Raw genomic sequence first — 15,122 nt, 5'->3', positions numbered from 1 at the left:
TAATTTTGCATCATCATTATTTTACTATTGAACAAGGTTTTCATTAGAGCCTGCTTTATGCATCCAAAAAGAATACAAACTACTATGATAATCACTATTATTATTATTATTATTATACTCTGTATTAAACTTGCTAACCATCCAGTTAAAGTCCATCCACTAATTCTTTGAAGAATCTGATTCACCCAGCTGGTCCCCACTGTCTCCCTAAGGATTCTCACATTCTGAGTTATTTCTTTCATCCTATTCAATTGCACGTTTAATTCTTGGGTTACATTCGGGATATGTATACAACAATGTTCTTCACTAAGATGTAAATAATCACACAATCCATGTTCACGGGCTAGTAATAAATCTAATGCCAACCTATTTTGCATTGTTATTTCACTGTTGGCCTGTATCTGTTTGTTTATTGTCAGTAATCCTTCATTAGTAGCATTAGCCAAGACCTCTACTTGTGCTGTCAGGTTCTGTATGAGCCATCAGTTCTGAAAAGACATAGCCTGGGGGCTAAATAAAGATTCTAATGCCCACACCACGCTGACTGAGGTTAAACCATGACACCATGGATCTTCAGAATTTCTCTTAACTCTAGTCCGTAATAGGGGAGTTAGCAGATTACTCCTCCATAAAGGACAAAGTTAATATTCCCAAGGTTATCTGGTGAGTAGACTTTGAACTCAGAGTCAATTGCTCCATGTACCTTCACTGAGCACCCAGACCGAATATCTGGGTGCGGGTATTGTAATGGTATTACACTGTATGCCTTGATGCGTCCTCATTGATGAACTGATTGAATAATTTCTACAACAACATCCAACAGTCAAAGCCTCTAATATATGAGGTATGCTTGATATAACGCCAGGATAAGAACAGTTGAATATCTTTGTGCAGTTCCAATTCCGCTTTATTGATCGCCTATCGAGTCGGCCTATTCCTTTGTAATTAGTTAATTCTGACTTACTGGCGTTTTGTTCCCCTATCCATTCAAAGGACAAAAAGGTTGGTTTCATATAATGCCAGTTATCAGCTTTGGGACCTTTCCATACAGGCTTGTAATAATTTTCCTTTAAAATGTCACCTTTATTAGTCGTCCAATTCTGACTAATCTCTTGGACTTGTTCATGGGATTGAGTAATATCAGAAATACACAGACTCATACCTGGTAGGCCGCCCATAAGAGACACCTTTTTCCCTGTACATAGTTCATTTCGGTTATCACCTTCACTACTGCATGTCCTTCACCAGCTCCGGTCTGATTTCGATTAATTACTATAATATCGGCACTGTAACTTGACCATGTCATTCTTCCCCAACAAGTGCCATTTTTTATAAAATGAGTCGCTCCAGCTTTTTCTAAAGTAGTCAGGGTCTGACTCAAGTTTTGTAATGTTTGTAAGTCTGGCACTAGGATCCCCCATTCAACTGGATTTTTACTTGATTTTGGGAGCAGGAGACAAGCAGTAGTACTAGTGGTGTTACGCAATTTACCAAATCCTTGGAGTAGTTTCAATATCAAATTTTCTTCTATTGGGCTAGCTATTGTTGCTAAACTAAGTGTTCCCCAAAGAATCAAAATTTTGGTCTCCATAAACACCACAAGAGCCAGAAACATAACACATACTATGCTATCCCTTGTGGACAATCTAACTCTGTACAAGAGGATCCTTGTCCCAGTTCATGAAGTGTCTCTTTTGATCTTAATTTGTAGGGCGTTATCTGCTCGGGGCACCACTGTCCACTTATCTGCTGGTGCCGCCTTCTTGATCCTTGTGTAATGGATCCAGGGTTCAACTCCTTCAAGCTTCACAGCAGTGTATGTGGTTAACAGAATCTGGAAGGGTCCTTTCCATCTTTCTTTCAAAGTTTCGTTGCTCCATGTCCATAGATAGACGTAATCTCCGGGTTGGAAGGGATGAACTGGTGAGTCGAGTCCTACAGGCACCCTCGACTGCAGAAACCTGTCAAGAGAGTGCAATACTTTCCCTAAAGATATTAAATATTCCTTAATGTTTTGATTTCCAATTATTGTTACAGTCAGTGGCTCAGTATTGCTTACCATATAAGGTTTTCCATACACAATTTCAAAAGGACTGACTTTTTCCTTCGACTTCGGTGTTATCCTTATTCTTAATAAGGCTAAGATAGGGAATCTACCCACCTCATGTTTGCTTCTTGACAAATTTTGCTAATATGCCTTTTTAAGGTTTGGTTCATTCTTCCCACTTTTCCACTGGACTGTGGTCTCCAAGGGGTATGTAGATCCCATTTTATGCCTAACACCTTTACTAACTCTTGTACTACTTTTGCTATGAAATGAGGCCCTCTGCCTGATGATATTCCTAAAGGTACGCCAAATCTCGAGATAATTTCTTTCAACAAAACCTTCACTACTTCTTTCACTTGGTTGGTACGACATGGAAAGGCCTCAGGCCAACCTGAGAACGTATCTACAAGTACTAACAAGTACCTGTACCCATTTTGCCATGGTAATTCTGGAAAATCTATTTGCCAATAGTCTCCTGGGGTATTTCCTTTCTTCACATCTCCAGGTGGTGGCCTTGGTTGTATCTTAGGATTGTTCTTTAGACACAGTTCACATTTCCTAATGATACTTTTAGCTGTTCCTAACATTCCAACTCCAAGAATATTGGGTTTTAGTAAATCCACCAGGGCTTCTGCTCCTACATGCGTTTGTTGGTGCACCAATTTCCTTCATTACTATTGCCGTCACAATGAGTCACTTGTCTGGGGTCATCCACCATCCACTTTCCGTTTTAATTCCTTTTAATAATTCAGCTAACTTACTGTCTTATGACCCATAAGAGGGGGTGGTTCCCATTTCCTGGTACTTGTCTGGCACCAAGACTAGTAGCTCAGCCGTCCCTGCCGCCTTTTTCGCGGCTTGATCTGCCTTTCCGATTCCCAATTACTTCAGGTGTATTTCCAAATCTATGGCCCTTGCAATGCATAACTGCTACTTGTTTAGGTAAATTTATTACTTGTAGTGATTTTAAGATAAGCTCCCCATACTTTATGGGATTACCTTGTGATGATGAGAGTCCTCTCTCTCTCCAAATAGCCCCATGCACATGCACCACGCTAAAGGCATACTTAGAATCTGTCCAAATATTTACAGTTTTTCCTTTAGCAATTTCCAAGGGTCAAATCAAGGCCACCAATTCTGCCTTTTGAGCTGAAGTGTTGGCTGGGAGGGATTTTGCTTCTATCTCTGAATCCGTGATGACAATAGTGTATCCAGCTTTCCAGTATCCTTCTGTCATAAAACTGCTGTCATCCACAAACAATTCCAGCTCGGCTGTTTGCTGGAGTATCCCCTGCAGGTCCGGTCGACTGGAATACGCCTGTTCAATCGTCTGAAAACAATCACATGTTAACATTTCTTCTCCTGAATTTGGTAGTAAAGTAGCGGCGTTTAGAGTGCTGGTCACTTTTAATTCAATGTCTTCCTGTTCTAAGAGGACAGCCTGATACTGCATCATCCCACTAGGTGATAACCAATAATGTCCTTTTTGCTCCAGCACGGTACTTACCGCATGAGGCACATATACAGTAATATGTTGGCCCAAAGTCAGCTTCCGGGCCTCCTGGATTAACAACACAGTTGCTGCCACAGCCTGTAAGCAAGCAGGCCATCCTCTACTAACCTGGTAGTTAGTACTTACCCTACTGGCCTCTTCCATGATCCCATAATTTGGGTCAGAACTCCCAAGGCCTGGTGATTTCTCTCATGTACATATCTAAAGGCATACTTAGAATCTGTCCAAATATTTACAGTTTTTCCTTTAGCAATTTCCAAGGGTCAAATCAAGGCCACCAATTCTGCCTTTTGAGCTGAAGTGTTGGCTGGGAGGGATTTTGCTTCTATCTCTGAATCCGTGATGACAATAGTGTATCCAGCTTTCCAGTGTCCTTCTGTCATAAAACTGCTGTCATCCACAAACAATTCCAGCTCGGCTGTTTGCAGTGGAGTATCCTGCAGGTCCGGTCGACTGGAATACGCCTGTTCAATCGTCTGAAAACAATCACATGTTAACATTTCTTCTCCTGAATTTGGTAGTAAAGTAGCGGCGTTTAGAGTGCTGGTCACTTTTAATTCAATGTCTTCCTGTTCTAAGAGGACAGCCTGATACTGCATCATCCCACTAGGTGATAACCAATAATGTCCTTTTTGCTCCAGCACGGTACTTACCGCATGAGGCACATATACAGTAATATGTTGGCCCAAAGTCAGCTTCCGGGCCTCCTGGATTAACAACACAGTTGCTGCCACAGCCTGTAAGCAAGCAGGCCATCCTCTACTAACCTGGTAGTTAGTACTTACCCTACTGGCCTCTTCCATGATCCCATAATTTGGGTCAGAACTCCCAAGGCCTGGTGATTTCTCTCATGTACATATAATTCAAAAGGTTTTACCAGGTTAGGAAGGCCTAAGGCAGGGGTGGTCATCAGCCTTCTCTTGAGTTCATCGAAGGCTGACCGACATTGCGATGTCCAATCCAAGAATTCTCCTGCCCCTTTAACAGCCTCATATCGGGGTTTTGCTATCAGTCCAAAATTTGGAATCCAAAGATGACACCATCCAGCCATTCCTAAGAAGGCTCTCCGTTCTCTTTTTGATGCCGGTGGGGGGATCTGGCATATTGCTGCTTTACGTTCGATTCCTAACTTTCTTTCTCCTTTCGTGATTTCAAATCCTATATAAGTAACACTTTGTTTTCTTATCCGTGCCTTTTTCTGGGACACCCGATATCCAGCACTGCCCAAAAAGTTTAAGAGAATAGCATAATTTCCGGGTGTGCCGGTTGCCAATTTTCTAATTCCTTAGCTAGGATATTTCAAAATATGGTAGGGCTATTTTTGAATCCCTGTGGGAGCACAGTTCAGCACATTTGAGTCTTTCTTCCAAATTGTGGGCTTTCCCATCCGAAAGCAAACAACTTTTGGCTGCTTTCCTCTAAAAGAATACAAAAGAAGGCATCCTTCAGGTCCAGGACTGTAAACCATTGATCAGTTTCTCTTATAGTAGTTAGTAAAGTATATGGATTGGCCACTACAGGGTGCACATCTTCCGTTATTTCATTTATAGCTCTCAGACCCTGTACTAATCGGTATTCGTCTGAATGAGGCTTTTTTACAGGTAGAATTGGAGTATTAAATTCTGACTGACATTCCCGCAAGAGTCTATATTGTAAAAGCTTATCTATAAGAGGTTCCAAACCTTTTCTCGCCTCCAATTTAATAGGATACTGTTTTCTCCTTACCGCTTTAGCTCCTGGCTTGAGAGGTATCTTTACCAGTTCCACAGCCTTTGCTCTTCCTGGTATTCCTGTAGCCCATACGAGGGGGTTAACGGCATTCATCACATCCTCTGGAATAGTGTTCAAACTTTCCTGTTGATCCTGATTATGATTCTGTAAAACAAACACTTGCACCTCCACGGCGTATTCCTCTGGGATATGGACACATATTTTTCCTTTTTGAAAGGTAATTTGAGCTCTTAGTTTGGTTAGCAAATCTCTTCCCAATAGAGGTAGTGGGCATTCAGGTATGTATAAAAATTCATAGGTGAAGGTCCGTTTTCCTACCTTGCACCTGAGGGGCTAGAAAAAGGGCTTCATCTCTCGTTTCCCTGTCACACCAACAACTGGCATCATAAATTTACTTAAAGGCCCTTTACAAGAATTCAAAACAGAGTATGTAGCTCCTGTATCTACCAGGAAATTAACCTTTTCACTCCCCAGCTTTATTGTAACCAGAGGTTCTGCTGGGGAGTTTGAATCTACCTCCGGTCCCCAGCAATCTGAGTTTCTGTCCTGATCCAAAGCCAGTAAATCTGCAACTTCTGGAATGGAGTCCAATTGTGGCCTAAGGGGGTCTTGTTCTCTCAGGGATCTGGGGACAGTCCCTTTTCCAATGTCCCTCCTGCTTACAGTAAGCACATTGATTTTTTCCTAAAGGGGTTCTAGCTGATAGACCTGTTGGTCCTGGACAGCCCTTAAACGGTGGACCCCGTGGCCTAGGACCCTTCCTCTGATTTTCTTGCACTATGGCTGCTGCCAATAGCCGCACCTTCCTAGTGTCTTTCTTCACTTGCTCTTTTTCCTGCTGCTTCTTTTCTACGTCCTCTCTGTTATTATACACTCTCCAAGCAACTTCTAGCAGATGCTCGATTGATCGGCCATTAGGCCCCTCAATTTTCCGAAGCTTTCTCCTGATATCGGGATTTGACTGCCCTACAAATAAGGTTACAAAAGTGAGGTTGTCCGATTCCCTCTCGGGATCCAAATCTGTCCACTGCCTGGCTACCTCGCACAATCATTCATAGAAAGCTGAGGGAGTCTCTTCTTCCCCTTGTACAACCCAATATAATTTAGATAAATTTTTGGGCTTCGGGATCCCATTCTTAATCCCAAACAGAATCAATTGCTGATACCCTGAAATTAACAATCTCTGAATAACATCATTTGGATCCCAAGCTGGGTCATCGGTTGGCAAAAATTCCTTCAGTCTTTTGCTTCCGTGCTGTTTATGCAATCTCTCATTTTCTTCCCTAGCTTTTGCCAGCACGGTTCTCCTTTCCTCATACGTAAGAAGGGTATTCTTAGTACCCTGCATATCCCGCCAGTCAGGATCATGATTTTCAATTATAATCTCAACAGTCCTGGCTACCTCATCCGGGTCTTCCCTATAAGACCCTGCCATATCTTTCCACTTTTTAAGATCTGCTGTAGAAAACGGCACTTTCACATACACTGGGGCTCCTTCTGGCCCCACAGCCTGTCTAAGGGGAAGCTTGTATAATCGGTTTCTTGTCCCTCATTCGTCTAGCAATCAGACTAACAGGATCATTACCAGCTCTACTTTCTACATCACTTTCCTCCCCATCAGATTCCAGCCGAGGAATCTCATCCTCTTGACTGTCTCGTATTCCTTTATCACGCCCACTCATCTTTCAAGGGGCAACCAACAACTCCACATCCTCATCCTCCTCATTATCTTTAAGCTTTTTATATCTTAACCCAGCACTACATGCTGAACAACATTGCGACAACCCTTTCTGTCCTTTCTGATCTTTTTCCATTAATAACACATTCAAATCTTTCGAGACTAACTCACACTTCTTCCGGATTTCATAATTGCCCTGCAACACGAAAAACAACTGGACATACAGCACCTCATCCTATTTCCTTTCCCTTTTACAAAACAACATTAACTGCAAAAGAGTGTTATAATTAACAGTCCCGAGCTGCGGCCATTTTTCCTTGTCTTCCAGGGTATAAAGTGACCACCAGTCATTACAATACATAATTAATTTCTTTCAGGTAAGGGGATCACCCCCAAATTTACTCCAATTTCCCAGAATGCATCCTAACAGCAAACATTTCGTAATGCCGCCTTCTGCCGAGGGTACATTACCCACTTTGGTAACACAGAACACAAGCGGAACAAACAGACTAACAAACAGACTTTTAACAATTACCAATGCTACCAAGAGAAGCACTCTCAACCCGACTCCTTGTACTCCAGTCGTCACTGTAATAGCGTATGAGATTTCCAATAGTCCAAAATTTAACCTTGTTTTATCCCTCCAATACGTTCCTAATAGTGGATACGATTTACTCAGGGGAACCAAATTACCTGATTGTAATGTCTCTAAGGACTTTGGTTCGCTACTCACCCTCCGGTGGGGAGATCACAGATGGAGTCCCCAGAGAAATCCTCCAGTGCGCGCCGGAGTCCAGGCAGTGAGAGCTCCCCTCCGGTGGTACGCAGCAAGTCAAGATCTATTCCAAATTAGAGGTCCCATCTGGGTCACCAGAAAACTGTTATCGTTTTACTCTTAACTCCAACAGGACATCTGATGCGTCTGAACAATCACAGGGATGCATCTCACTCGCTGCACGCGCTTCCAGTAATTTCTCTCTGTACATACAAAAGGGCCATTTTTAGGGACAGCTGGATGACTAGGAGTGAGGTAATCACTGTCCTAAACAACCCAGCCTGCACAGCTATAGGCCTCTGTAAGCAAGTTGATCTGGCACAGGCAATTTGGTTCATACCCTTCACCCAGACCCATGGACTCCTAACACTTTATGCATGAGTTCTGGAGCCTCTTCTCTGTCAGTTCTAGGAGGGAGACAGATTCCTATATCTGTGCACAATTGAGACAATGCTTTTTTAAAAACAACAAAAAACACACGTTCCTTCACTGAGAAAAAAGGACTTGAAAAGGTAAATATTTTGTCCCCTAAAATGCATAAAAAGAACATTTTCTCTGCCACCAGCTCAAATTTAAGTTTCAAGGTGCGACAACTGAAAAATGCACACTACCTTTATTTTTAATGAAGTACTTTTCACCAAAAAAATGTCTTGACTTTAGACACTGAAATACGGAATGACTGACAAAAGATGTCATTGCTGTCAAACTTCAGAATGCCTTTATTTTATGTTTTAGCAATGGTAATTAGAATCATATCCTTCTTCCACAGTAACTGGACAGACTGAAACACAATGGTCATCATGTGATACTTGTCTGAAATTCAGACTACCTTCACATTTGTGAGCTCCTTCCCTCACTTCCAGAGGGAATGATAAGGAATTGTGACAGATCCAAACCATGGCAGCCTCAAATCACTGAGATGTGCCACATTCAATGGGTACCCAAGCCGTTCAGCCTCTTCGCATAGAGCCTGTATATGTAACTACAGAAAAATTAAGGCTGGCTGTGCCTGTAGAGGAGAAATAATTAACAAGCAGGTCTTGAGAAAGCCTCTAGCTTTCTGAGTAATTCTGTATCCTAATGTGAATGCTATCAATAATGAGCAGTGACATAAAGAAAGCAGTACAGTACATGAGCGGGGTTGTTATTACCTGAACTGGTAAAATACTATGACACAGGGAGACTCATCTTAAAACAAAACCCTGATAAACTTGAGAACTGAAAAAGGCAGGGCCTCCAACAGGTGACTAACTATACACCCTACGCTTTGAGACCTGTAAAGAATTACTGTTTTATTACATGTTTGCTCTGCTCTTGTGCTGCTGTTTTAAAACAAGTAGGACTGTGATGTGAGAGACCTTGTTGCAGTGTAGGTCTGCCATTGTGCCTAACAAGAACTCCAGATTCTGACCTAAAGTCAGGCCTTTGGAGTATAATTATACCAAGTGACAAGACAGCTGTATCCTCAAAATCCTGATTTGAGAGAAACATGATGTCTTGTGCAGATAAAATGTGATAGGTAAATGCTTCTCCTTCGGGAGTAGAGAGGGGCAGGGTGAGCCTGAAAAGGGCAAAGGCACAGGTAAACCCTGAGCTCTGACAAGACCCATCTGTTCTGCTGGTGGAAACAGCACTTGTGATGACGAGGGTCCTGCAACCTGGGACTGGGGAGCTGCTGCTGGGCTGCTGTCAGACCCTCACCCTGTAGCCCAGAGCCCAGGGTGCTTCACCAGCAGCCGCTCTTGGTCTCTCTTTTTCCAGTGATCAAGGAGGGAACAGGCAGCAGCCCCCTCCGAGGTATCGCATCTGCAGGGAGGGACTCTTTCCATCACACTGCCACCCCACCTAATGGGGAGGCAGGAATGGTGCTCCTCTGGCACAAGAAGAAACTAAGTGGCCACCCCAGCCAGAAAGATCGGGGATCACCAATCTGTGGTATGGATTAAGGTCTCCAATAGTACTACTGCATTTATCTATACCAGCAGATCCATGAATGCCTTTTGCAGTTCATTTTGCAGTAATAGAAAATCCTTCAGATTGATAATGAAAACAGAATTTGGTTAAGACAGATCTTTAAGGTTTCAGTGGTATTTGTCTTTTTAAGATGGTTTACATTCAATCTCATCTCCATTACCTAGATATCTATTTTAAGGTCAGCAGCTAAGCAAAAAAAAAAAAAACCACTAAATACCAAACCAAACCTTTGGTTAAATTTTATTTTCTTGTTATAAATAATGAAGTATAGAGAGCCCTGCTAAGTTTGTTAGGGCTTTCACCTGTGAAAGAAGCATGGCTCTGGAGATAGAGCGATCAGATTCCTGACCCGATCCCCACCAGAGGGGTCCTGTTATTAACTTTAGGGATGGTCTAAAAGGGAAGAGTACCAGCTGCAGTTCCAGGAGCCAGTTGCATGGGCAACCCAGACAGACCAAAGTTTGCTGCCCATCAAAACTTTTGAGAAACAATGGAGTACCTTCCTCAACCAACACTCTGGGTCACCTTCAGCACAGCTGCACTGAACAGAGAGCACAGCCAGCCCCAGTGGAGTCAACAGATAATGAAATAGAGCAGGCTATGAATTATGGTGTTTTCCAAGAAAACATTACAATTTGCTGAATGTTCTCTTGTCCAAAGCAGTTAAAGAGACAGTTGTTGATCGTGGATGAGTTTAGGCTTCTTCTCCAATCCTCAGGTCATATAAAACTCTGGCTGCCACCAGTCTCACTCCATACAACATAGCACATGGACCTAAACTTGTGCATAGAGTATTGCTATGCATCTAGAAAGCAATTCTTGCACCTGGTTCTTTTGACACCCATTGTATCCTATTGCTATCAGCACAACATTCACTGAATAACATACAGATCCCAAGTGATGTTTTTCCTCCTACAGAAGCATTTTGAACAAAGAAATGGAAAGAGAGCCTTCTAAAAGATGCACTGAAAAGCATCCAAAATCCACTAACCCTTGATTTACATTATTTAATCCCTTTCAGCAAGAAGAATGAATTGCAACAAGTGTCACACTTCCATTATCTTGGGGGCTAGTTGTTTAAGATTATTAGAACAGTAAGGCTATAAATATACATCCTATGAAGGTAAGTATCAGCAAGAAAGATGGACAAGTGTTTTTTTCTAAGGCTTACCACTTGTTCAAATGCACAAATCAGTATTTGCTTTCCAAATTCCAAGGCAAGTGCATCTTTGGACGCAGCATGTTACTGACAAAGAGAAAGCTTTGACAAAAAGACTGCACATTGAAGAGTACATAATTTCCTAACACTTACTGTTTTGCTAATCTCCAGCTACTTGATATTTCAGCATTCAAGTTTCCATTAAAATTAGCAGATTTTGAGTCCTTTTGGTTGAAGGGAAGAACACAAAGCAAACAGATCCCAAGTCACATTGACTATATACCAGTGTCTGCTTCAGCAGCAAACCAAAGGCGCTTGCCATGAAACATCAGTAACACGCAGCGAGCCATCGCAGAGCAAGGCTCCACATTGCAGACAGCTGCTCACCACCTGCATCCTCACAGAGCCACCTTAATTAAAATCTCTCGCCTCCATGATTTAGACTGTTGAGTTTACACAGACTGTTTGCTTCTTTTACTAACTAAAGACTTTCTCAGGGGTTATCATCACTCTAAGGAAAAACTCCTTGCAAATTTACATGTTTTTCTACATGAGATGCTGTTCACAGCGAGAATATTTAAGTGACTTAAGTCAATGCATTAAAACAACACGTACAAGAGCACATCGTTGGAGGCTCCTATTGACGCAAAACCAGGTTAGCACATTAAAATTAAAGGGGAAGCTTGAGGGTCTGAAGTTTTCCTGTCTCTTCTCCAAGAGGAGGAAGCATTTGGGACTGGGGGACAGGGGGAGGAGAGAAATAGAAGAATCTGCTTTTGCAGCTATTAAAGAAAAAAAAAAAAAAGAAAGAAAATATTTCTGCATGCATTTTCAAGGAAGGCAACTGGGGCTTTAGCCCACCCAGTAATTGCTGTCTGTTTCCCAGCAGCAGCCCATGAGCTAATGGAGAGGATGAAGCCAATGCCTCCTCAGCCTGGACCCAGGGCATCAGGCTTCAGCTGAGATGGGACTTGGGAATGAGACATGACCTTTTCATTGGCCAAGGTGGAAGGGGTCCAGCAGCCTTACATCCTCCCTGAAAGCACATACTTGGTTTTGCAAAACTCAAGACTGTGCATCAAGCCTGATTCCCTCTCAGTTTTCTTGTGCAGCTTCTTTTGTGTCTAAGGTAGCCCCTTTCCCTTCCCAATTTGTACCATGCAGTGAATACTCACCTGCCTTTGAAGCTCAAAAGGCTTTACGTTTATAGTGAGGCCTCACCATTTTGGAGGGCACTGCTAACAAACAGCATAACTGAGGAGCACTTGCACATATCCAGGCCAAGGACTTTTAGCATGTGCTGGCACTCAGCCTCCAAACTCCAAATCACTCACTCAGTTTAGAGATCCCTACCAGCTGCAGGAAACTAAATATCATTATTGAAGTTCTCCTATGTTAACTTGGACTATGACTGTATATTGTAACTAGACTAATAGTTTGAATTATTAGACTATTAAAACGTTATTTGAAATAACAATAAATTCTTGACTTCAAATATAGTTATTCTTTTATGGCCACCATAAATGTTACTGATGCATTCTTTGCTAAAGAAACAGTAACAGTTGTGCAAAGCTCCTTCACAGAATACTCAGATCTTTTCCACGCTTTAAAAAAATTGAAATATTTAATTCATCTTTACCATGCGGCAATCAAATAGATTGAATGAGTGTCAGACTGCCAAAATATACAAGACAAAAAGCCCACCATGGGTCAAAGGCTGGCAGATGGCTGATCCCTTTTCATATCTGCATTTCCTGTTATTCTCTTAACAGGGAAAATACATAAAAGGACATTGTCCGCATTCATTCTCTGAACTGCATCCATTTAGTCTAGCAGTAGTTTAAATTGTACAAGGTTCAGTTGTATCCACACATGGACAAAGTTAACCATCATTATCTTATTTCTTTAATTCCTTTCTCAGATACCATAGCAGTACCTAGTAGGAATCCATAGGCTACACATACAGGCCTGTTCTCTTCAAACCCCCTAGCTGAAACAGTACTACTTTTTAAAAGCTCTTGGCACTAATAAAGTATATCAAAGTAATTGAAAAGCAACTAAAGTGGTGTTGCCCTGATGATGTTTCTGCTTTTGTCAAGAGCTACAGCAAAATAAAAATGTATAAGTAAGTTGACTATATACTGTTTCATTTCTTGCCTCTCCAGAGATATTTTTTGACAATGCAACAAATTTAATAAAAGAGAAATGTCAGAGTTTCTTGCAACTAAAAAAGAAAAATAGGCTAACACTTACTTGTCATGAGGTCACCATTCCTTCCTTTGAAAACCACTGGGATGTGCTGGAAGTCAAAACTTTTTCTAGAATAGCAGCACAAACAATTTCTCAGTGAATACAAAAGCAGTTGTGTACTGTCCCAAAATTCAGAAACAGGCCTTCAGGAAATATTGCTCAGCCACTGAACTGAATGTCAACATCTTCACTCTTCCACTGTTCCCACCTGGGGCGCTTCAGACCCATGCTGTCCAGCTCTATCAGCCCCACTAGTCTGCCCTTCCTTTTAGCCAGAGAGTCCTTCTCAAGCACTCACAGGCTGTGATTACCAGGAGGTAACTCCCTGCTTTAGTGCATAGTTCAGGTCATAATTTTAGTGGAACCACAGGTACACTTGGAGAACAAAAAGGCAACAGCAGAACCACAACCTCAGGCCCTGCAGCCATTAAATTTTACAAGTAGCAGTAATACAGCGAGACATTTTCTCTAATATGTTATGGACAAATTTAGACATCTATCACTGGAATAATTACAGGGAACGTCTAAAAATTAATTACATTTGTACCCATCAGCATATTTATGCCAACACTGTAACCATGTGGTATCTAAGCATCTTACAGAATTTATGACCAGAAGAGAGCATTAGTATCATCTTGTCTTGCTTGCTGAAAAATACAGGTCATAAAACTATACAATAATTTCTACATCAAGCTTGGTGCAGCTAGAGCCTTGTCTCCCTATTAAATAAAGCTAACACTTTAATATCGAGCAAAGAACAATTCATCACATCCCTAAAAACTGCTTTTTGCCTTAACTGGAAAAATGCATACCCTACTACATGCAGATTTCATTTCAGCACCCAAACGATGGATTATCATTATCAACACAGTTCAAAGACTTCAATCAGTACTATATTTATATACACTCTTGAAGATTAAAGTTGACGAGCAAACTGGACAAGATAACTGTACTGCATAGCAAACAACTTAGGAAGCTCAACACAGGTTCTTTTCTTCAGAAGAAACAAGGTCCTTTCCCAAGTTTTAGCATCAAAGGCAAACAGTGAAAAGTTGCCCTTTCCATGGCGGCTGAGAAGGATAAAGCAACAACTAAAGCACTGGAGAGCACGATGCCACACTGAAAATGGAAGATGAACTGCAAGTAAGGACCCATCAGCTGTTATGGCTTTTAGTGCTGTGCTGAAGTGCCCATAGAGCTGAAGTGCCTCTAGAACTTGCCTTGCACACAAAGCACCTGGCATCTTATCAGAAAATGCATCTCAAAAGAGACATACCAAATTGTATGAGAGAACAAAACTTACTACAGCTTTTGGCTAGGAATCCAAAATCAGAAGTGGGATTTGTATTTGTCAGTGCGAAGTGATACATGCCGAGGTGTTATAAAACCAAAACACAGCTGTTACTTGTCTGGACCGCTTTTTATACTGCCAAGGAAAGCTCTACTGTGCTATAATTAGAGAGCAGACATCCCAGAGCTCATTGGGCTTGTAAGTACCAGTATAAATTGTGAAACTTTCCACTAAAGGTCATGCTGGATATGATTTACTAAATCTATTAAAATAGGGAGGGAAGAAACTGCTTTAGTTACCACTCTGAAAAGCAGAATTATTAGCACTTAAGGTGATGATTGGAGTGAGAAAGCAGGAAACATCTGCCTTTCCTGCTCATGCAGAGGGCCTGAGCAGGAGTTTCCCTCTCAAAGGCCTCCCTGCAAATCTGACATCTCTCATGTATGGGGCAGAACTGACTGAACTCAGAACAACTTCTTTCTGTTCCTTGCCCCTTCCCTTTCACTGAGCATGTCAAGGCCTCTGGATGGTGAGGAGTACTGCAACTCCTGATTAGCGAGTTGCTTTTTCGGCTGATCAGAAAAACACGCATTTGGGGCTTTTCCATGCAATTAAGACTTTGGTGAGCTAGGGAGCTGCAATTCATAAATTCATGGATGACATGCAAGTTGCTCAGTGACTTCACTGCTTTCAGTTCAAAGTCA

The sequence above is a fragment of the Aptenodytes forsteri genome, unplaced genomic scaffold (genome assembly GCF_000699145.1).
Source record: "Aptenodytes forsteri isolate BGI_AS27 unplaced genomic scaffold, ASM69914v1 Scaffold349, whole genome shotgun sequence".
Classification (NCBI taxonomy): Eukaryota; Metazoa; Chordata; class Aves; order Sphenisciformes; family Spheniscidae; genus Aptenodytes; species Aptenodytes forsteri.
Note: the sequence above shows the minus strand (reverse complement) of the source record.